Source organism: Manis javanica, chromosome 8, assembly GCF_040802235.1.
Source record: "Manis javanica isolate MJ-LG chromosome 8, MJ_LKY, whole genome shotgun sequence".
NCBI lineage: Eukaryota > Metazoa > Chordata > Mammalia > Pholidota > Manidae > Manis > Manis javanica.
Genome location: NC_133163.1, coordinates 9,335,710 through 9,358,711, shown reverse-complemented (window position 1 = coordinate 9,358,711; position 23,002 = coordinate 9,335,710). Strand labels below are relative to the sequence as shown.

The 23,002-nt window shown below is 46.5% G+C and overlaps 1 long non-coding RNA gene across 1 annotated transcript in view; it reads left to right on the top strand.

Annotated features, from left to right (window-relative positions):
- Positions 1-2,709: 2,709 nt before the first annotated feature.
- Positions 2,710-23,002, top strand: part of LOC108409343 (uncharacterized) — a 33,285-nt gene continuing 12,992 nt past the window's right edge. Inside the window, exon 1 of the long non-coding RNA XR_001856194.3 lies at positions 2,710-2,934. This is a non-coding gene — a long non-coding RNA (uncharacterized lncRNA). The remainder of the gene's footprint in view (positions 2,935-23,002) is intronic.

Sequence of the window (23,002 nt, the reverse complement as noted above, 5' to 3'; positions counted from 1 at the left end):
CTCTACCACAGCATCTGTGCCCTGGCACCTCCCATATTTATAGCTCATATCTCCATTATATAGCTTATATCTCCAGCTGCCCATTCGACATCTCCACTGGATGTTTAACAGACCTCGTAAATCCAGTGCAGCCCAAACTGACCTCCTTACTCGCCCTCCAAACCCGCCTCCTCCTGCAGTCCTCCAGATCTCAGCATTTGGTTACTCTGGGTCACCCTGTCAGCTTTATCTTTTAAAAAATTCCATAATCCAACCATTCATTCCCTCCTTTACTCCCACCATCATCTGTGTCTGAGATTCCCTCAGTGGCTTCCTGATTCGTCTCCCTCCATCTGTCCTTGCTCCCGCACTGCAGCATAGGCTCAGCCTAGCAGCTGGATCCTGTTAATACTTAATTCAGGTGTCATTGCTTTTCTGCTCCAAACATCCATGGAGAGATTCACTGGGGTCACTGACATAGTGCCAGGCATCCTTGAAAGGGGACTGCCACAGTCAGTGGAGTGTTAAAAGCCATGGAAGCACAGGACAGGGAGATTCATTCTGACTGAGGGATGGGAAGGCTTCCAGGAGGAGGTGTCATTGGTGCTAAGGTTTAAACCCTAACTTTATCTGCGGTGCTGTTAGGGGCTTGAGACTGCAGATAGCAGTGCATTTAGAACACACGTTTGCTCTGCCAAATCGTCCTGTGCTCCTCTTGTGGGTTCCCACTGGGCAGGTTTTCAGGATGCTAGACCCGGTTTGGGGACTGAACATCCTCTCTTCCCACCACTATGAAGCACAAAGTCCAGCAGGATAGACAATTAACCGCTATGCACATGAGAGGGCTCTTCAGGGGCCTCGCAAGGGTCACCACTGTTCAGGCTGCAGTAATAAATTCCTGCCCCAGCTTCTTCCTCTCCCTTTGGTGCAGGCTCAGAAGATGCAAATCATTTTAATATTAGCTTGAATGAAGGAAGGTCCACATCCAATTGCAAGAACTCCAAGTCAGCAGCGGTTCAGCTCCACCCATCCCCTGCTTTGGGGGCTCTGGGTCCCACGTGTGTTACGTGAATGATCTCGTTTCTTCCTCATGCAGTCCTGCAAGGTAGATACTATTGTCCGAGCTCTCCAGATCCAGGAAGGTGAAGCCACCTGCTCAGAGCAGCACAGCCAGCTAAGGGCAGAGCCAGGATTCATACCAGCTCTGGCCATGACCCAAATGCTCTTAGCCACTAGACTGAGCCACCAGCCTGGAGGCTGGCAGAGCCACAAATAGATCACATGCAGATTTCCTTCTTTGGAGGCCGATTCTTGTTCTCCAGGTGGGTGAGTGCCAACCTGACCAGAACTGCTTGTTCCCATGGGTTTGCCCCTCCCCTCCCACCGCACTGCCCACTGCTGCCCTCTGCTCAGAGGTGCGCTGGGCACACATCCAGAGACCTTTGCACTGCAGTTGGGAAAGTTATTGGAAGAAACTTTCTGCAGGTTTCTTTTCCTCTTGCCAGAGGCTTCTGCATACCTAACCCTGCAAACCACTGTGCTGTTTCCTTGTAGAAGCCGCGATGGTTTTTATTCTCTCTTTCTTCTGTGTCGATTTGCTCTAAATATTTCTACGGACACTGCCTCCTGCCTTCTTTGTAATTACATATCTTTATAGCTATGTCCACACCTATATTTAGAGGTGTATGTAGGTACTATTCCCCCACTTTCATTTAAACATTTCAAGAGAAGGCTGGGATCTAAAGCTACAGGCAAAAACTGTCTGTTCACCCACCTAAGACCTCAACAATAATTCACAGCAAGCAGGTCAGGTTCAATGTGAGGCTTTGACAAAATCAAATTCCAGCCCCAGAGACATGTTGGTAAGACTCAAAGTGCTGACTCTGAAACTGTGGGGGGTCAGCTGTGCGCCCTGAGGCTCACCAGCACTGTGTGTCTTCAGCCCCCTCCCCTCTGTGCAGAAGGACAAGGGACTCTTTGATGTGTGGGAACCCATGGACTTTGGCATCAGCAGGATTTGGATTCAAATCCTGGCTTTGCCCGTGTCCTTGGGCAAGCTTCTTAACCTTCCTTAAACTTTCCTTGAACTGCAGTTTCCCTGGTAAATAGTAATGCTGATGATGTTTACTTGGCAAGGGCTTGGGAGGATTGAAGTCATAAAGCCCACTAAGGGCACAGCACAGAGCTGGACACACAGCTGGCACTCGACCTTGTTTGTGGACCATGGTTAGACTCTGGAAAGATCAGCTGTGTGGGTGGCATTTGGCAAATGTGCAACTCCATGCTGATGGGCTGCTGTTTCCTGCCTGGGGCACGTTCTCCCACACTGAGACCTCAGAACAGGCTCGGGGAGGGATACACTGAGAAAGTGGGCTCTTTCGGGCAGGCACTAGCTCACACTCAATCACCGTCATGATGGAACAGTTTTCCCAGGGGCTGGTGTGACAGCTTGCGAATTTTGCAGATTCTTTGCTTTAGTTTTTTTCCTTCCACTAACCTAATGGCTGGTCACTTTGCATTTCTGTGCCAGCCCCACATTGGTAAGCTGCGGAAAGAACACAGGTTTTGAGTCAGTCATTTTCTCCATGTGCTAGAAACACAGTGGGTAGGGATGAGAGGACACAGATTCATTTGACCAATCAACAAGTATTTATTGAATTCCTAGTTAGTGCCGGACACTGGGAATACAGTAATGAATAAGATGAAGACCCGGTTAGAAGGCAATGACCCTGAGGTCATGAATTAGTCAGCTATTGCCACAGTGATGTTGCATAACAAGTATCTCCAAACTCAGCAGCTTAAGGCAATGATTCATTCTTCCTGATGCCACTGAAGACCAGCAAGCGGTGAGCCGATCCAGGCTGGCATCAGCAGGGCTTGCCTCCGTGCTCCATTCCTGTGTCTCTCATGCTTTTTGGAACAACAGCCCAGGAAGGGCATGTTCTCAAGTTGGAGGTAGGAGAGCAATAGGACAAGGAGAGAGGGGTGAGCTCTCCTAAGGTGGCCGAGGCTTGCTGCTACCCATGTTCCACTGACCAAAGCATATCACATGCTCAAGCTCAACACCAGTGGGGCTGAGAAGTATACTTTACCATTTGTGGAAGCAACTGCCAAAGTCATGTGGCCAAGGGCATGGATAGAGAGAGGGGCAAAGAATTGGGAGCAGTGATGCTATTTGCCATAAGTGAGAACTAGCTGTGTGTGTTTGAATATCAGCCACAAACCAGTATGGCTATGGTGGAGTGAATGAAATACAGAGAGGAAGAATTTGAGGTCAGTGACCTGGGGAGGGCATATCATATATAGCCTTGATAAGAATGTGCACTTCTGAGTGTGATGGGAAGCCACTAGAGGGCTGTTTGTCTTTCTTTCAGTGTTAATCAAATTTGATCATGTGCTATAAAGAGCACACATATTAGTTAAACACATAAGTGATATTTTACAAAGTAAAAAGGGAGTTTTGCCTATTTATGAAACTTGTATAAATGGAATTAGTACATATTTCTTGTGTGTGAGATTCATTCATATCCTTACATGTAACAAATATGTTCTTTTTTTCCCCATCACTACCTAATATTTATTTCATTACGTGACTCTACCTTCACTTATATATCCATTGATGGACATTTGGGTAGTTTCCAGTTTGGGGTTATTGATTATATTACTAATACTACTTTTGTTTCTGTTTTTGGACACATAGGTAAGCACTTCTGTTAGGTATATACCTAAGAGTATATATATCTGTTCATAGGATATACATATGCTCAACTTTTGTAGACATGACCAAAAAAATGTGATTATTGGACACATATTACAAGTATCTTCTCCCACTTTCTGGCTTGCCTTTTGACTCTCTTAGAAGTGTCTTTCAGTGAACAGAAGTTCTTGATTTTAATGTAATTCAATTTATCAATCTTTTTCTTTACCGTTAGTGTTTTTTGTACTTAATTAAAACTCTTTGCCTATACAAAGATCTTATTCTCCTATGTTTTCCTGCATAAGCTTAATTGTATTATTTTCAACATTTAAGGACTTGTGGTGAAAATATTAATGAACTCAAATCAATAAGAAAAAGACAGACAAACCTATTTTTGGAATGAGCAAAATTATTGAGTAGGATCTTCACAAAGAGAGCATTCAAATGGCCAATAAGCACACGAAAGAGTCTGCAGCATTGCTAGTCATCAGGGAAATGCAAACTCATACTCTCTGAGATTCTAATACACATCCACCAGAATGACTAAAATGAAACAAAAGAGAAAATACTTAGTTTATGAACAAACGCAGTAACTGCTGGTGCGCATAGATGTCAAAACACCATTTTGGGAAAGGACTCGGTGGTTTCTACTAAAGCTGAACATACATCACCCTATCAGGATACACACTGGCTGGTCCCTGGTGCTGAGGGGCCCATTCCAGATTGGAGGAGACTAGACAGAAGTGACAATAAAGTATAACTTGATGTTTCTCATGACCAGATGCTGTCATGACAATTTCTTGTATAATTTTAATTTTGAAGTTTTTTCCTGTTTTATTGCATTGGCTAGTACATGTCCTGAGAGTGTTAGGCAAAGGAGTGACATGATGTGATTCGTTGTTCTGAAAGATCCCTCTGGCTGCTGTCTGGAGAACAAACAGGGCACAGTGTGGCAGCAAGGGGCCAGTTAAGAGATGGTTGCTCGTCTAGGGAACAGATGACAGTGACATGGGCCAGGGCGGGAGCAGGGAGGGGAGAAGCAGTCAAGAGTCCAGAAACGTTTGAAGGGACTGCCAGCAGAGTTTGCCTGTGTGGGTCTGAAGGGGAGAAAAAGGAGGCAAGAATGGCAACGCGAGATGTTGGTTTGAACATCTGAATGAATGATTCTGTTGTTTAGTGAGGCGGGCAAGGCCAGTGGGCCAGGATAGGCCTATGTATGGTGAGGTGAACAGTGGGAATCAAGAATCCAAAGTCTGAGACATCCAAGTTCAGGGGAGGGGTTCAGATAGGCAGCTGGCTTTGTGAATATGGAGCTCAGAGGAGAGGACAGGGCTGGAGAGAAATATTTGAGAATCATTCATGTAAAATGGTCTTTAATGCCTGGAGAATGGGCAAGGTCAGTAAGGGAGTGATTACAGGAGGAAGAGAGGAGAGGAGAGGAGAGAGGAGACCGGAAGAGGACAGGATCTGGACTGAGCAGCCACATAGGAGCAAAACCAGGCCAAGTGTGGTGTCCCAGAAATAAGCCAGGAAAGGGTTTCAAAATGGAAGAAATTGTGATCAGCCATGTTAAATGCTGCCAACAAGATGAAGAGGAAAATTGACCAGTAGGTTTGGCACGTTGGAGGTCTAATGACTACTGATGAAACATGAGGCTGGGGAAATGAAGTCCCTTCATAGCCTGGCAAAGGCAGGGCGTGGTCAGCGTCAGGTGCAGTGCTCAGGACCACAGTTCCTGGTATCTACAGGGAATGGGTCCCTAGCGCCTCTTGAACCAGGGGGATGGTGACGCCAGTGAAAAACGAGGTAACAGCCATCAAGTGCCGGTTAGAATGGCCTCCAAACCTGCGATTTGCCAGCCAGGCACTTGGATGCTTTGCCGTGAAGACCTGAAGTGAACCACTCACTGGTCCATATTTCCAGGTGACCTGTGAAGAAAAATCTAGATAACTGTTTTATGTAGAGAAAAATTACTGAGCTTCAGTTTAGTTGTCAGGGCCTCATTGACATGTTCAGCAGAGGTGATACTTAAGGCAAAATTCACTAGGATTTCACATCTTTTTCTAGCACATTGATAGTTTGATTGAGTTTTTGATTCTTTGATACATTCATTCATTCACTCATCACTTACTCATTCAACAACCCTTGCTGAGTTCAGACACACTAGGGCTATATTCATGCACAAGACCTGATTCAAAGTTGTGTGTGTGTGTGTGTGTGTGTGTGTGTGGTTGGTGCACGACAGCAGGTGAAAGCCATGCAGTGAGTGGGTTTAGTGCCAGGGTAGAGGTAAGGTAGTTGGTGCAAGGAGTGTCAGAATGGGGAGGGGTGGCTTTATCTGGGGAGGTTGGAACACCTGCCAAGCCCCATGGGTTGACTAGGGCTTGAGGGAATTGGTTAAGTCCTCCAGACTGGGAGTGGGATGGGAAGGCAGACAGGGCGGATGAAACAGCCTGGGCCAAGGCAGGAAACCACAAGGCATTTGAGAGAGTGTTGACCACAAGTGGAGAGAAAATTCCCAAGAGCTGAGCTTGAGCAGGTGATGACAGCAGTTATTAGCAGTAACAATAGCCCTGGCTAACATCTATTCAGTTAGTTGAACAGCAACATTCGCTGTGTGTTTGCTGTGTGCTAGGCCCTTTTAAATGGAGAGAACTTTATATCCTGCAGTGTTTAGGCAGAGCTATTTTATCCTTCACCTTTATCAAGGCCCTGGGTTGATGGCTCCAATGAACAGACTCCCACATTCTAGAGTGGATGCCAGACCACCCTGTGGAGCTTGCCAAGGACATGGCTGAGAAATGGTTTCGTGACCTCTGTCTGCTTGTTGCCCCAGGGCACAAAGGAGGGGCCAGAAGATGGAGGGATTCCTTCACCGAAATGGCCCCTGTGTGCTGAGCCTCTGCCCACCTCGCCTCCCGGACCCCTCTTCCAGCCAGTGAGGTGTGAGAACTGCTTCTCCAGGAGACCTCAGAGAGGGTGTCGTGTCTGCCACAGCTTCAGAGGCACAGTGGGCTGGTGTGTGACTCACCCTTAAGACATCTCAAGGGCTTTGGAGGCTGCTTGAAGTGGCTTAGGGAGCAGCACAAGTGCACTCAGGTTGATAATGGGACAGAGGATCAGAATCCTACCCCAGGGACCACGATGCCACCTGCATTTTCCTCCTGCATCAGGGCCTGGCCCATGGGGCCCGGGGAGAAGCTTTAACTCTGAATGCAGTTAGGAGTTCTGATTTTAGATCAAATGAGCATAGTATGCACTAAAGTGAGACTGGGGACCACTGTGATCATGGCATTATTAGTGGTAGTGGTATTTTCCACAAGTGAGCAGGTAAGCCGTGAGGACTGCCCAAGATTTCACCAAGGGTCAGGAACTAGTCCCCAAGAGCAGGTTACGAGGCTTCCGAGGCTGTATGAGGGTGGTGGAATTGCTTAGGAATGACACCTTCCAGCCCTGCCACATGATGGAACCAATACGGGCCTTCAGCATCAATGAGGACAGTCCTATTATTCTTACTGTTTTACAGATGAGGAAACTGAGGCACATGGGTGTTGAAAGGATAGATTGGAGGTGGTGGTAAGGACGTGTGAAAAATCTAGGACAGCCTGATGGGCCTCCCTGAGAGCAGAGGAGGAGACAGGCTCATACTGAAGCTGTTCCCGTGGCAAACAGGCTGTTTCCCTCCTGGACTGGTATCGATGTGGAGTGGCTTGTGAGGGAGGAGGCTGGGGGAGTTTGAGGGTGGGGATGGTTAAGGCCCCCCACGCTGGCTTTGGGCTCCCACAGGGTGAGACCTGAGGCAGTGTGACAGTGCTGCGGAGGGTCTGGGCCCTTGGATCCTGCATTTGGGAGGCAGGTGCCAGGAGGCAGTCAGGGGGTGTGAAGGGCCAGACGTTTACCCTGGAGTGGGGATGCAGAGGGCAGAGATTGCAGGAAAATGACCAGATTTCTGCTTTGGGAAATCTTGTTTCATGCAGGTGGGGAGAAAAAGCCAAACTCCCCATGACAGGGAACCTCAGACAACAGAGGAGGATTGAGGCTTCTGGAAACCTGGACCCTGGGAAGTGGGTGCCTTTGTCCTCTGCACAGCCCAGGGCAGCAGTGGCAGGAGCTTGGGGGGAAGCCATGGCCCAGAACAGCCCCTCAGAAACCCACCCCTCTCACGGCATAGATTGCTTTCCAGCTCAGTCCCTATCTGGTGGCGTCTGCCTGGGAAACACTGCTCTAGCCTTTGGACACCCTTCAGCTGTTTAGACAGGTTTGGGGAGGAAACCGAAGGCCCATCCTAGAAGCTCGCCAACAGCAAGGTCTGCATTGGGCTCCTTCACAGAACAATGAGGCAACCCCGCTCCTCCCTCGCACCTGCTTGGCCTTGACTCAAAGAAACAACATATAGATTCTTTCACTAACATATAGATAGTTTCACTATCAGTTTATAGATTCTAAAAGATAGCCCTTGTTTGTTTAACATTTTACTGGCCTCACCTGGCTCCAGTGTGTCTATGATGTAGCAAAAAAAGCCCCAGCTAAGCCTCCAGCATCTACAATAATTTTGCACATTTAGCCTCCCCAGTTGGTGGGGACATCAAATCCTGTGAAACACAATGGTGCCAAGGACAGCTCTGAGCAGGTCTGGAGTACCAGCTGTGCCAATTACTGTGAGCCCTTGGGCAAGTCACTACTTCCCCCTGACAAAGTTTCCCCTGCTGCGAAATGGGCATGTGGTTCTTACCCAGGCTCTTAGAAAGAGGTTGTGAAGATCAAATCAGGTAAGAGGTAGGGCTTTCCAAATGGTAAAGTGCATGCATGGGTAGAGACATGGATATTATTTTAACCTTACAAGTAGCTACCTCTCAATATTTTACAGTGGTTCTTAGGTGAGTGGGAACAGATTCTGCCCCATGTGTATGGGACCAGAGCACAGTCGGACAGCATTCCGAGGACGCTTCTGGCTAGCATTCTGTTTCCAGGGGCCAGGTAACTTGGAGGTTGCTGGGTGGGCATAAGCCACAGTCAGGGCAGAGCTGACTGGGGACCCCTTGTGCTGGGTGCTGGCACCTGCCTGCTCTCCTGCAATCCTCGAATGCCCTGAGGACTGACTGTTTCTCCTGAGAGGCCTTGTCCAGACTTATGCAGCTGGAAAGAAGCCGAGCTGGGGTTTAACACCTGCTCACCTTGGTGCCGGGCTCCTTCCTCTCCACCCCACTTCTCCGGCATGAGCAGCACCCCCATGCCCAGGGACCGCATGAGGGGTGGCCCCACCCTAGGTGCAGGACATGGCGCTAGAATCCAGAAGCATCTTGGAGAATCAGCCTCCCCAGAAATCAAGTTCTCAGATAACCGACATTGCTTTTAAAATCTTGTCTAATTTTGAAGTCTTTTTGGTCAAAAAACTTTCTAAATCTTATCATACATGCCTCTGCCTCCTCAACAGAATACAGACAACTCTCAAGTTTATAATAAACGTGATTTCCAGTGCAAAGATACTGCATTGAAACAACATCAGCCAAATCTGGTTTCTCCATAGAAACAATGCCATAATGATGGGCTATGTCCCTCACCAAGAATCCAAGGCCCAATTTTTAATAAGAATCAACAGAAATCATCACATTTAATTAACCGTTAATTAATGTAATTAGCTGTGGTATCCCTTATACCTTGCACAGTGCCTGATACCTAATACCTAATACCTTTACCTAGCTCAGTAAACCTTTGCTGAATTAATAAAGGAATAAATATATATGAGGTCATGTAAAGCTCTGAAATAAAATACAGCAATCAAGAACAACATTTATTTACTATATCACCACAACAGGGGTTGGGTGCCAGACAGCCCTGAGATATAAGATGTGCAGAGTCTGGAAAAAGTATCTGAAGTTGGGAGCTGGAGGGGAAGGTAGCTGTGCACAAGAATAGGACTAAGTAAGCTCAGATTTTTCCATTTCTTCTTGAGTCAGTTTTTATAGGTTGTGCTTTTCAAGGAGTTTGTCTGTTTCATAAGACTGGTCAAATGTATTAGCATAAAGCTATTCAGTATTATTCCTTTTATATTCATAGCACTTGTAGCCATGCTCCCTCTTTCATTCCTGGCATTGGTCAACTGTTTATCAATTGTTTACCAATTGGTGTATTGATGACAGTTTCTTTTTTCCCCTCACTCTTTTCTTTGTCAGTCCAGCTGGGGATTTATATGTTTTATTAATCTTTTCAAAGAAACAACTTTTGATCTCATTGATTGTTGTTATTGCTTGTTTGCATTCCATTTCAGTGGTTTCTACTCATCTTTATGTTAAGTTTCTGTTAAAGTTTAATTTGCTCTTTTTCTCCTAGCTTTTTTAACATGAAAGCTTAGATCACTGACTTTAAAACTTTATTCTTTTTATAATATAAGCCATCAAAGGTATACATTTTCCCATAAGAAGTGTTTTCACTGCATCCCACATATCTTAGTTATATTTTCACTATCAGTTTAAAATATTTTCTAAATTCTCTTGGTGCTGCTTCTATGACATAGATAGAAGTGCTGGAAAAAAACATAAAATGTTAAATCAAGAAAAAGCAGTAACAGTGCTGTTCTGATCAGGAATAATACCAATCCTTCATTATTTAAAATTTCAAGGTTTCATCCCTTGCGGATTTGGGGGCATCTTGATTTTTTAAAAACACTTCCTTAAAAGATCATTTATTTTGATTACAGGGTTTCTTGGTGCCCCCCGAGGCATGTGCCTTACTTGCCTTAATTAGTCCTGGCCCTGCTTCATTCAGTTATTAATAGTGTAATTGTTAAAATCTCCAACTACGTAGGTTTGCCTATTTCTCCCTTGGATTCTGGGAATTTTTTCTTCACCTGTTTTAGAGCTGTACTATTTATACACATATGTTTAGGGTGGTTATAATTTTTTTCAATGAATTGTCCCTTCTAACATTACGGAATGCTCCTCTTTTCTCTGGCAATGTACCTTGCCTTCAATTCTGCTTTGTCTGAGTATAGTCACACAGCTTTTTCATGCTTAGTGTTTTCATTTATATATTTATTCTGTCATATGAGTTTCACATCTGTTTTCTTCATTATGGTGAATGTTGCTCTCTTGTCAAGAACACAGAGTTGGGTCTTGCTTTCACTTTTTATTGTTTCCTCTTTAGTCCACTCTGACAATGGCTATTTTTTAATTGGTGTGTTTATTTTACATGTGAAGTAATGATTGATATGGTGGCGTGTAAGCCCCCATTTCTCACTTGTTTTCTTTTTGTCTCTGTTCTTTGCTTCTTCTCTTTAGAGGCTTTCTTTTGGGATAGTAGAGTACTTTTTAGTGTTCCATTTTCTCTCCTTTACTGACATTTTAGCATTTGTATTATTTTTTAGTGGTTACTTTAGGTATTATAATATGCATGCTGAATTTATCACCATTTACCTTGAATTAATATTATACCATTTCATATAAAATCCAAGGACTACAATGGCATAAATCTATTTATTCTTCTGTCCTTCGTGCTTTTTTTTGCCATAGAATTTACTTCTATATAAGTAACAAACACTACAATACATTAAAAAAATTTTTTTTTGGCTTTAAGTGCTTGAATCATATTTTGAAGAAGAAAAAGTAGTCATTCTATTTACCCACACAGTTTTCATTCCCAGCTCTCGTCTTTCCTTCCTTTAGCTTCCTGTTTCCATCTGTGCCAGTTCCCTGTAGCCTGAAGAATTTCTTTTAGTATTCCTCATAGTGTGGATCTGTGGGCAGTAAATTCTCTCGGCTTTTGTGTATCTGAAAATGTTTTAATTTCCCTGTATTTTTTGAAGAAGATTTTTACCAGCTATAGAATTCTAGGTTGACAATGATTTCCTTCCAGCACTTGTAAAGCTGTACGTAGTTCCATTGCCTTCTGTTTCCCTATGTTTCTAGTGAGAAGGCAGCTGTCACTCCTACTACCACTTCCCTGTACGTAATGTATCTTTTTTTCATTTTGGCTGCTTTTTAAGATTTTCTCTGTCTTTGGTTTTAAACATTTGATTATAATGTGGATTTCTTCATATTTTTCTTGCTTGGGTTTGTTGACCTTTTTTTTTGGACCTGTGGTTTGTTGGAAATTTGAGAAGAAATAATATGGCTTATATATATTTTTGTCCCCTTATCTCTTTTGTCTTCTTATGAGACTGATTAAACATATGGTAGCCTTCTGGGTAGGGGGCCCACCAATCACTTAGGCTCTCTCCATTTTTTTTTCAGTATTATATTCTCAGTTTGAATAATTTCTACTGTGGTTTCTTCCGGTTCATTGATCATATCTTCTGCTGTGTCCGATCTACTTGAAGCCTGTCCAATAAACTTTTATAGCTTTATTGATGCACAGTTGAAACATAGTGAGCTACACATATTTCAAGTGTAAACTTTAAAGCATTTTGACATATATAACAACTAATATATATATTATCTGGTAATGTTTATTATGTGATAATATATATTACCACAATTAAGATAATGGATTTACTCATCACATATACATATAACATATATAACAACTATATATATATTATCTGATAATACATATCACCACAATTAAGATAATGGATTCACTCATCACCCTCAAAAGTTTCTTTGTTCTTCTTTGAAATCCATTCCTCTTTCTCACCCTCCTTCCCCAGGTAGCTGCTAATCTGCTCTCTGTTACTGTAGATTAGTTTGCATTTTCTGGAATTTCCTATAATTGGAATTGTCACAGGAAATATTCTTTTTTCCTTTGTCTCCTTTGTTGCAACATAATAATTTTGCATTTCATCCATGTTGTAGGTGTCAATAACGTATTCCTTTTTATCACCGAGAAGTACTCTGATACATGGATGTACGATAGTTTGTTTACCCACTTACCTGTTGATGGGCACTTGAGTTGTTTCTGGTTTTTAGTTATTAAAAATGAAACTGCTGTGAGCATTCATGTATTGGTCTTTTGTGGAAATATGCATAAATTCCCAGGGGCTGGATCATATGTAGGTGTATGTTTAGCTTGAAATCACCGAGCTATTTTCCCAAATGATTATACCATTTTATTCACCCATCAACAGTGCACAAGAGTTCCAGTTGCTCCACTTCCTTGGCAATACTTGATAAAGTCAGTTTTTTTACGGAAATGATACATTTGTAGGCAGATATAAGGTAAATATTTTCTTTTAAAGGATCTCTTTAAAAATCATTAACTATTTAAAGTAAAAATACTAATACTATATTGTGGAGCTTATAACGCATAGAGAATAAGAATGTAGGACAAATTAGCAAAAAGGCCAGGAGAAAGGAAATGGAGGTATACAGTTGTAGGCTCTTATACAGAATATGAAATGATAGTATATCATTTGAAGGTGTATTCTGATAAGTTAAAAATGTGCACTATAGCCTCAAGGCTTCTGCGAGAGAAAATAGAGGCACAACTAAGAAACCAACAAAAGATATGAAATGGAATCATAAAATGTACAATCCCCCAAAAGGCAGAACAAGATGTAAAAATGGAACAAAAAACATACGGGGCCCTATCAACCAACATGACCTTTGTTGACATTTACAGGACAGTTCACCCGGACAGCAGAATCCTTACTCCTTTCAAATGCACACGGTGCATAGGCCAGGGCAGACCATATACATAACAATTCTCAATGAACGTCCAAGGATTCCAATTACACAAAGTATGTTCTGTGCCAGAGGAATTAAATGGAATTGAATTAGAAATCAATACCCAAAAGACAGCTGGAAAATTCCACAGAATTAGAAACTAACCCACTTCTAAGTAACACATAAGCAAAAGAAATCAAAGGGGAAACTAGCAATTAATTTGAACTGAATGAATATAAAAGCAAGACGTGTCAACATTTGGAAACACAGCTAAGGTGGTGCTTAGCGGAAAATTTATAGCACTAATTACCATGGGAAAGAGGAAAGTTCTCAGAGCCATGACCTAAGCTCTCACCTGAACAAACAAGAAAAGGGAGAACAAATTAAGCCCAAAGTTAGAAGAAAGATAAGAAATAAATTAGAAATTAATGAAATTGAAAACTGAAGAGAGAAAATGAAACCAGAAAGCTTTTTCTTGGAGAAGATCAATAAAATTATGTTTCCTTTTGTCCTTTTGCACCCCCTCTAGTTTTGGGTTGATTTCCAGGGCCTTCAAATAGTTTTTATAAATATACGGTCCATAGTTTTAAATGGCTGTAATCAGGAGAGTTGGTCTGATTCAAACTGCCAGAACTGGAACCCTCTTTCACTATTTGTCAACCTCTGTGCGTCTCCTTCTGCGCCCTCCTGCCTACTTCTTATTTGTTGTTTATAATTGTGAACCAGGAAATCAGATGATCACACCCATGAGAATTGTGTCAAAAACAAGGTACATGGTTCTGGCAGACTCCCTCGAGAATAAGGTTCCTGAGTTTCTGTTTAAAAGCCTCTTTCTCACTCGGGAGGCAGCGTGATAGAGTGGAATGGGGACGGGTCAGAGTCTGCCTTGACCTGGGTCCGAATCCTGGCTCTGTCACTTAGCAGTTTCATGACCTTGGGTGATGCACCTCACTTCCCTGGGCTCAGGTTCCTCACCTATAAAGCGAGGTTGCTTTGAATCTCCAGGCTGTGGAAGGAATGAGAGGACATAATACAAGGAATGTGTCTCGCACAGCCAATCAGCACAGATGGCCTTTCTCCCCACACCCTCTCCTTCCCATCTGGAGAGCCTCCAGATAATTAAGTTGGGTTGTTTCTAGGTATTAATGCATACTGAACCAAGTCACTTTTTGATTTTTCTTCAATTGCATATGTTCTAACAAATTATAAAGGCATCAAAGATTCTATTCAATATTGCGGACAGTTACCCTGTTGCTTTCTCTTTGTATTACACACTTGAGATGAGCGTCTGAAATTGTGGGATGCTGCTCAGGGGTTGGGCCAACCGTTTACTCTCAGGAGATGGTGTCAGGGGTGTGGCACCATGGCCTGACCTCCTTCAGGGGCAGCTCCTGGGCAGATGTGTGGATGGCTCCCGTGCCATGGGTGAGGTGTGGCCTCCAGCGACCTTCTGCTAAACAGCTGGTCGGCTCAGCAAAGGTAACACCAGACCTCCCAGCCTCTGGCCTCGGAGCCGACCCTCCCTCACATCTGTGTCTTACAGGGCCCTGCTCCTGAAACTTAATTAAAAATCAGGTTGGGCTAGGGAGTCGCTGCTCCTGGAGTGTTTTGGGGAATTATCACAGCCTCTGTTCAAAGTGTATCATGTTCTTAAACTGACAGGATGATGGGATTAAGACTCTATACATTGTAGAATCCAGGCTTGGAAACTCTCTTAAGAAGAGACAAGCTGGGCTGGTGAAGGAGACTCCAAATGCTGTAATATCTGGCGGGCGCCTGCAGAGGTTGGCGCACGGCCCAGGCACCGTCCAGTCATGCATGCACATCTGTTGCTTCTATTGTTTGTCTATTCATTAAATGAGTATTTCTTGAGAATCTACCATGTGCCAAACATGGAGCCAGGTACTGACATTGCTAAGGTGGTGACCCAGCTCTGTCTGCTCAGTGCCCACTCCTGTCCTCCAGGATCTCAGCCTGGTGGGAGAGACAAGTAAATAAATGACTGGAGTTCAGGATACTCTGGTCATGATCATACTGGGGGCTCTGGGAGCCCAGGGGAGGGGCCCTGATTACTTTTTTATCCCTGGTTCTGTTTAACCAAAGAGCCTGAAAGCCATCTCCAGGTGTTCCAGTTATCCATCGCTGTATGTAACAAAGCACTCACAGCTTTGTACCTTAAAATATCGGTGCATCATTATGTCTCATGGTTTGGTGACTGACTGGGCTTAGCTGGTTGGTTCTTGCTTCAGGTCTTTCAAGCTGCTTGCATGTCAGAATTTGTCCGGGGTTGGAATGATCTGAAGACTTTACCTGACAGATGTCCGAGATGGCTCACACAGCGTGGTGACACGCTGGTCATCATCTAGGAGAGCAGCGAGAGCTGTCAGCAGGAGCACCCAAACATGCACTCTCCCTGCAGACCTCTTGCAGCATGGTGGCTGGGTTCTGAGAGAGGTCATTTCCAGAGCAACCCAAGAGCCCTCAATCCATGCCACATGGCTTCTTATGGCCCATTCCTAGAGGTCCTGGCATATCACGAATGCAGCATTCCGTGCACTAAGGCCAGCTCAGATCCAAAGAGAAGGGTGACTTCTTTAGACTTCACATCCTGATGGAAGAGCGGAAGTCACACTACAGAAGAGAATGTGGAATGGGAGACACATTGTGGCCATCTTTGGAATATACGATCTGTCCATGTGGCAGCCCTTCTAGAACATTCCTTAGGCCACTAACATGCTCCCAAAAGGTGGTATTTGATCCTGAGTCTCTCCCAGGTATCAGATGTGACTCATTACTTTGGAACTACCAGTCCTCAGAGTCTCCTGGCAGCATCACGGAGCTTTGTAACAGTGTCAGAACAGACCTCGAAGTTTTAGATCCATGCTCTTTCTATACATTACTCTTCCAATATTGCTGTAAGGCAGGAAGCATTACAAATGAAACAAGCACAAAAAAATGAAATATCTTATTCCAGTCACTTGCTATGAGATTTGGACCCAGGTCTGCAGGCCGCAGTGCCTGAATGGGATTCCCTCCAAGAGGCTTGTTTGTAGCTATGGAGACTGGAAGGGCTTGGGGTTAAGAGTCGGCGGATTCTGGCTTAGGATAGGTGCTCCATAAATATTGGTTGAATGAAAGAATGATGAAAGGATTAGTGGATTAATGAATGAACAACCTGGCATTCTGCTCAGGGTATCTTCCGGACCTTTGGAAATGCAACTATCCTCTTATTGTTCTCATATGATGGAATGTCCTACAGTTCAGGTAGGTGAAATTCAGGTTTGCTTCCAATTCAAATCGCCAGGAGAATGAGCAGATTTTACCTTTCTACTCCTCCAGGACCTGGTCACAGTCTGGGGTACCTCCCTCCCTCCCTCCCTCCCTTATTTCCCAGCCTTCTCCTCCCTCTCTCCACGGAACATTGAGCCCCTCCACATAGCAGGCACCTCACCTTCACTAAGAATGCAGACCCGGCCACCATTTCTCAGATGTGCTATCGGATCTGTTAACACAGCTGAGCAACTTGGGGCAGACCCCACGTGTGACTCCCAGACTATCTGCCGCGTCTGCACTGTGTCTGACCCGCAGGACAGTGGCCAGTAAGTGCTTATTAGATGAAAAAACAAACGCGCACATGTTCCGAGGGAATGATCTGGGAAAGCACGCAAGCGTCGTTCCAGTTCAGTGAGAAAGGAGTATTTGGCTTCGGCTGGGGGTTCGTTCTGCCTGGGGTTTCAGGGTCATTTCAGCTCAGCATTTTATGAAGAATGTGGGGTTTTGTCTGAGTTGGCTGAGTTGCTCTCCGAGGGTGAGACCAGTTAGCCCAGGACGGGTGCCTGTATCAGGGCACAGAGGTCCCCTGGAAGGCTTTCTTTCTGGAAATCCCCATGGCCCAGGCCCTGGGCCAAATGCACGCTGTGGCTGACGCTGCAGGGGAGGCAGCCAGCCAGCTCCACGCTCCACGCTCACCACTGGTCGCGGGCATGACCTTGATCCCGGGACCCTCACTCACAGCTGCCTGGCCTCACACAATGCACAATGCGGCTTGCTCTGCCACAAGGGCGCCATTGAGCCAGCGCAAAGCGCCCTGCAGGCGGGTTGGGGGCAAATCCTACGGGGATTCTTTGTTTCGGGGTCCCACGTGGGGCGGCTGCTTACCGCCCACACAAATATGCAAAGCCTCCCTAACTCTGGCTGTGGAAAAACCCCACCCGGTCACCTCAGAACCAGGACCAGGATCAGAACCAGAAACAATGCTGCAAAAGAGGAGGAGGGCCGGGGCGAGGAGAGAGCCCCGGGCCAGTCCTCTGCTCAGGAGGGACCACGTGCGTGTGAGCTCTACTTTCCTTCCCGAGGCCCTGTGCACATCGGCCTGGAAGTCTGTTTTCCTGTGGGGAAACTGAGGCTCAGAGAGGCCAGAGTGCTTGGCCAAGGCCACATGTGGGCAGCGATCCTGGCGAGGACTGGAAAGCTCCCAAACAGCAGAGCAATGATTACAACCCCAAGAGAGACGGTGGTGGAGATCAAGGGACCATTCTTCTGTTTGGTTTGGAAACAGGGTTGTGTGTGTTTCTGAGGAGTGTTCTGCCAGGGCTGGGCAGGTAATGGAAAGAATGTGGACTTTGGATCCCAGCAGTCCCAGGCTCGAATCATGGCTCTGAGCGCTATAGCTGTGTGACCCTGGGCAGGCTGTCTAACCTCTCTGTGCTAGGTTTATCATAGTACCTACCTCATAAGATTGTTGTGAGGATTAAATGAGATTATATGCTCCAGCCTGTACCCAGAGCCAAGCCCATGAGCACCTGGTAATAGTTTTGTCATTACTGTCCCCAGGTCACATGGGGACTCACATAGGGCCCCTTGGCACTGTGACATATGTGACCCTTGACGCAGCTGGTTTAGGCATCTCCCACTGTGGGGTTCACTTTCCCCATCTGTAAAATGTGAACAGGCAGAAGAATTAAACTAGAACTGACCTCTCACCCACATCATGATTGACATTTGGGGCCAAACAGTTCTTTCTGGGGGCCCTCCTGTGCATTGTACCGGTCCACCAGCATCCCCGGCCTCTCCCCACTAGATGCCAGTCACCCTCGCCAGCTGTGACAACCAGACTCGCCAAATGCTCCTTGGAGCGGGAGCTGAGCTCACACTCTTTGCCCATCAGACAGGAGAGGAGAGAGCAGCCGCTAGTTGTACTCAGTGCACCGCCAGGGACGGCAGGTGGAGTGCCCCTGCTTGGGAGGACGTCATCTGCAGCTTGGAAACACCCAGTGAGCGCCCCCACGAGGAACAAATGCCACAAGCACTCACAGAGCGCCTTTTCCATGCCAGACCCTACTGGGTCCTGAGGCATCACCGTCTCCAGGAAGCAGTCCAGATTCTCTCAGGCCCCATGAAGGCTCTTCTCTGTGCGTCTAGACATCATCTCCACTGACCTCCCTCAAACCTTGGAGATAATTTTTACAGATGAGGGATTTCAGCCTCAGTCAGAGATGGAGAGTGACTTGACCAAGGTCATGCTGTGACTTAGCACCAGGTCTCTTCCCAGGGTCCCCAGAATCTGGATGACTCCATTTGGGGTGCTGTTGGTGGCATGTTAGCTGCACTAGCCCGTCAAGGAAACCCTGGGCCCTGGAGGCAGCTCTGCTGAAGTGACGGACCAGGGTCTGCACGGAGCTGTGGAAGGACGTACAGAACCCCAGATCAGAAGCTTATTGACTGTAGCTTCTGAGCCTTGCCTTTCATATCTTGAAATGGGATAACTGCACCTAGCCCAGAGGGTTCCTGAGAAGTTTTGATGCAGTAACATAGTTAAAGGGCCTGGCACACAGGTGGGTGCTCAGTAAGCAGCAGCTATGCCAATGATCGCTGTTGTCTTCCCTAAGGATGCAGGGAACAGGTGTCACACAGGCTGCCAGCCAGGCCTGGCCTGGGTGGCCTGCAAACACTAGTGCCTTGAGCCTGCTGCAGGGCTTGAGACTGGCCTGCACTCCTGTGGGTGCCTGGGGCAGGGGCCACCCTAAGAGCAGGAGGTGTTTGAGCTCTGCCATCATGGAAGCGACAGTGCCCCCTGCTGGACAGCGTGCAGAGTCAGGAAGTGGGCCCTGCCACCCTAGCAGTGCTGGAACTCCCCAGGAGTGACCCAGGCCCAGATGGCACCTCCTCTGGCCCATTTGACAGGTCCTTCCGGCTAAGGAGCTTCTCACAAAGGGCATCCTGAGCTGGCACCTCTCTCAGGGGGATCCTTTTGTGTTGGCTGGGGAGTCACGTCCTGCCAAAGACTGCCTTTCTTGGTTCAACAGGGTTCATCCTTCAGTTTCTCTAACTTACCTCTAGCACTCTTCTCTCAGAGAATAAAAGTAGAGAGAACTCTGCACGACTTATCTGTGTTATTATCGGAAACCCACCTACTGCTTTTCCAGATCCTGGAGAGTGAAGGTGACCCCATGTAGTGGACAGTGAAGGCCACCTGCCCTGCTGCGGTGCCGGCCGCTGAGAAGGGGTCTGTGCATGGGAACAAGTTTCTCTGCGGAGTTCTTCCGTCAGAAAGGGGTAGTACTCATCTTTCTCCCAGTGCCTTGCAGCCAGCATTTAACACGCTTGCCGCGGAGCAGAGGTGAACCTAGGCATGCAGCAGGCAGACAAGCCCCAAGAAGGGCAAATGTCCAGCCAGGTGGAATTTCCACTGGAAATGATGAGCCCCTCCAGGACCCTGGGCATCCCCACAGACTGCAAGGGCTCTGATGGGGCTCATTGTCCACTCGCTGAGCGTCAGGGTGGCCAGTTGGGAAGCAGTCTTGACTCCTCTCATGCTGTTTAATGAAACAAGCAAACATGGTCCTCATTCTGGGAGCTGGGCTTTATTACCCAAGCACGGTTAAAATTCTTAGATGGGCTATCCTGATGCGAGGAGTGGCCTGTGTGCCATCTCTGGTTTTCCAGGGAGGAGGGGTTGGTTCACTGGACATGGACGTGTATCGGCAGTCAGGCAGCAAGTTGCTAGGTTGGAAGGAGATGGGGGAGAATAGGAGGGTCTCAATGCCCTCCATCCAGGTCAGGAGCATCTCCCACTGGGACCCCGTCACTGACATCTGATAATCTGCCGAGCTAGTGTCTCTGACTCATCAGCCATCCTGTCTGTGCAGAAATGAAGAGACGGGCCCTGTGGTGGGGCCCGAGAATGGAGCAGAGAGCGAAGGGACAGAATGGCAGCTTGAAGCCTGCTTTGCCCTCCTTGTGTCGTGACTAGGCCGTGTCTATAATGATTTCCTCTTCCCTTAAACCCGGTGAGGAGAACTTTTCCTCCTGGGGTTGTTGCGACGCCTCAGGGTGTGACTTCCCAGCAGAAGGGGTCCCAGCTTGGCCCCTCACAGCCTTTCCAGGCACCTCTCCTTATTCTTCCCTGTGAGATTCTTACAATTTGAGGAGAGAAATCGTGCCAAGCTTCCGGCACCCAGTGGCTGCTCAGTAAACGGCCATTCCTTCCCTCCCTCCCTCCTTCCCCCTACTACCCTCTGGTCCGATTATCTGGTCCAATAAACAATGATCTTTGCTTCTCATTTGCCTAAAGTGACATACATAATAAAGGACGTTTCAACCAAGGGCTTATCAATCTTTAGGCAGATTATTTTTGGCTGGTAAGATATGGCAAATTTCTCATCATTTCTCTAAAATAGTTTAAGAAAAAACATTACTAATATTAGAATTTTCCCCAGACCCTAAAAATCACATTCGTTCAATCAAAAACACTATTCTCAGACAGGGTGGGGCATGATTGACCCCCAGGGGACATTTATTGTCACAACTGGAGGGTGCTGCTGGCATGTGGTGGGCAGAGGGTTGCTACTGACTACAAGGCACAGGATGGCCTTCCAGCCACAGTGAATGATCTGGCCCCGAATGCCCCAGTGCTGAGGTTGGGAACCCTGGCCTAAGGCAGAAGCCGTGGGGTGTAAGCATCTGCAGGGCAGGAGGTGGCTCTGCAAACCCACCAGGGCTTCTGGGACGATCTGTGGGAGAAAAGTTTGTATCTGCTGAGTCCAGAAACAGGATTCCTGGGGCAGCAAAACCCTCTGCATCCCTCCCTGAACATGTCCAGACCCCATGGGTAGCAGGAATAGGTGGGCTTAGCAGCAGATGCTGCTCCTCCAGCCTCTCGCCCTGTGCCACTGGGCAGGCCACTCAACATCCCCTAGACCTAAGCAGGACGTGTCCATCAGTGGTTCCCAAAATTGGGTGATTTGGGAAGCCCCAAGGTGATTCAGTAGCGCAGGGACTGTCGCTTTAAGTAACACCAGATTCCAACATGAAATAATTTGTCCCTTTTTGGTTTGCTTCCAAATCTCTTGTCAAGTCAGAGAGTCCCTGCTTGGTGCTGCTGTCTCCAATGCTTCTTTGACTTTTGCTTATCTCCCTGCCTAACCCAAAGCAGGCAGAGGCCCAGGGTGCAGAGTCAGGGACAGGTGACCGCATGTCTGGCTGGAATTTAGTAACATGGGCTTAGTTTCGTGGGATTTTCTGTTGTGGTGACAGTCCTCACAGCAGACACTGCTCATTTCCCATTTTCGGTACTTAAGTAAAGTTTCCTTTGAAAATGAATTTTAGTAAAATAGCCAAATAGACTTACAGAATAAGATATAGTATTGGTGGTACACGAAATTGGCAAGTTTGTGATGAGAGTCCAGGCATGGAGCTGTGAGGACAGGCCCCGTGCTCCGGCCTTCAGCTTCCTCCTGTGGAAGGAGTGACTATCTCATCCCTCCTGGGTACTTAGGTTGGGGTGACAATCAAGCAGCAGGCCAGGTGCAAGCTCTGGCCCCTCATCCACAGCACACCTGTCAGGTCCCTCATCCATGTGACTGGCTCCTGTGCCATCAGTCCCCTGTCTCAGGGGCAGGGCTGCACTTATGAGCTTATGCTGGCATCCAGGGCTTGGGTGAGGAAGGGAACTAGCGCCATCCACATGCCCCCACCATTGTCTCATTTAATCTCACAGTGGACCTGTGAGGAACGTCTTATTTACCCACAATTTATGATGAGGATTCTGTGGTTTAGGAAGAGGTTGTCCAAAGTCCAAGGCTGCATAACTGGCAAATAATAAAATCAGGATTCAAACCCAGCTCTGTTTGCCTTGAAAGCCTGCACTTCTCGTACCACACAACCCACGGAAGCAGGCTGCCTTTGACCCTGACTATCTATGATCACACTGAGCAGAGGGTCAATTCTAGGAGTCACCAGGGGCCACAGGTCAGGGAGGCTACTTGGAGCATCGCTAGGGGCTCACTCTGGACCTGTGCTTCTCCTTTACCTCTGTGTACACGTTGGGGTGGAGCACATGGTGCAAATCCTTCCCCCAGGACCCTTTGTTATTTCCCAGCTTTAGCATACATGTTGCTCTAGTACTCATGTTCTGGAAGAAACCCTCGTCGCAGAGCTCAAAGCCCAGCTTGGCTACTTTCTGACTGAAGGACTTCTTTCAATCTAGTCACCTCATCTGTGAAATGGGCATAATAATAGTAACCATCTCACGTGAGATTTACCAGTGACTACATATGGTTAATACAATAGTTGGTCCTCAATAAATAATAGTGTTTCATTATTAATAAAACACAAATGATCATATCTGACACAATTCATACCAAAACCAGAGCCATGTCAGCTTACTTAGTCAACATTGTGGAAAGTTATTGGCTAGAATTTTCCTTCAGGGAAATTAAAAGTTTAA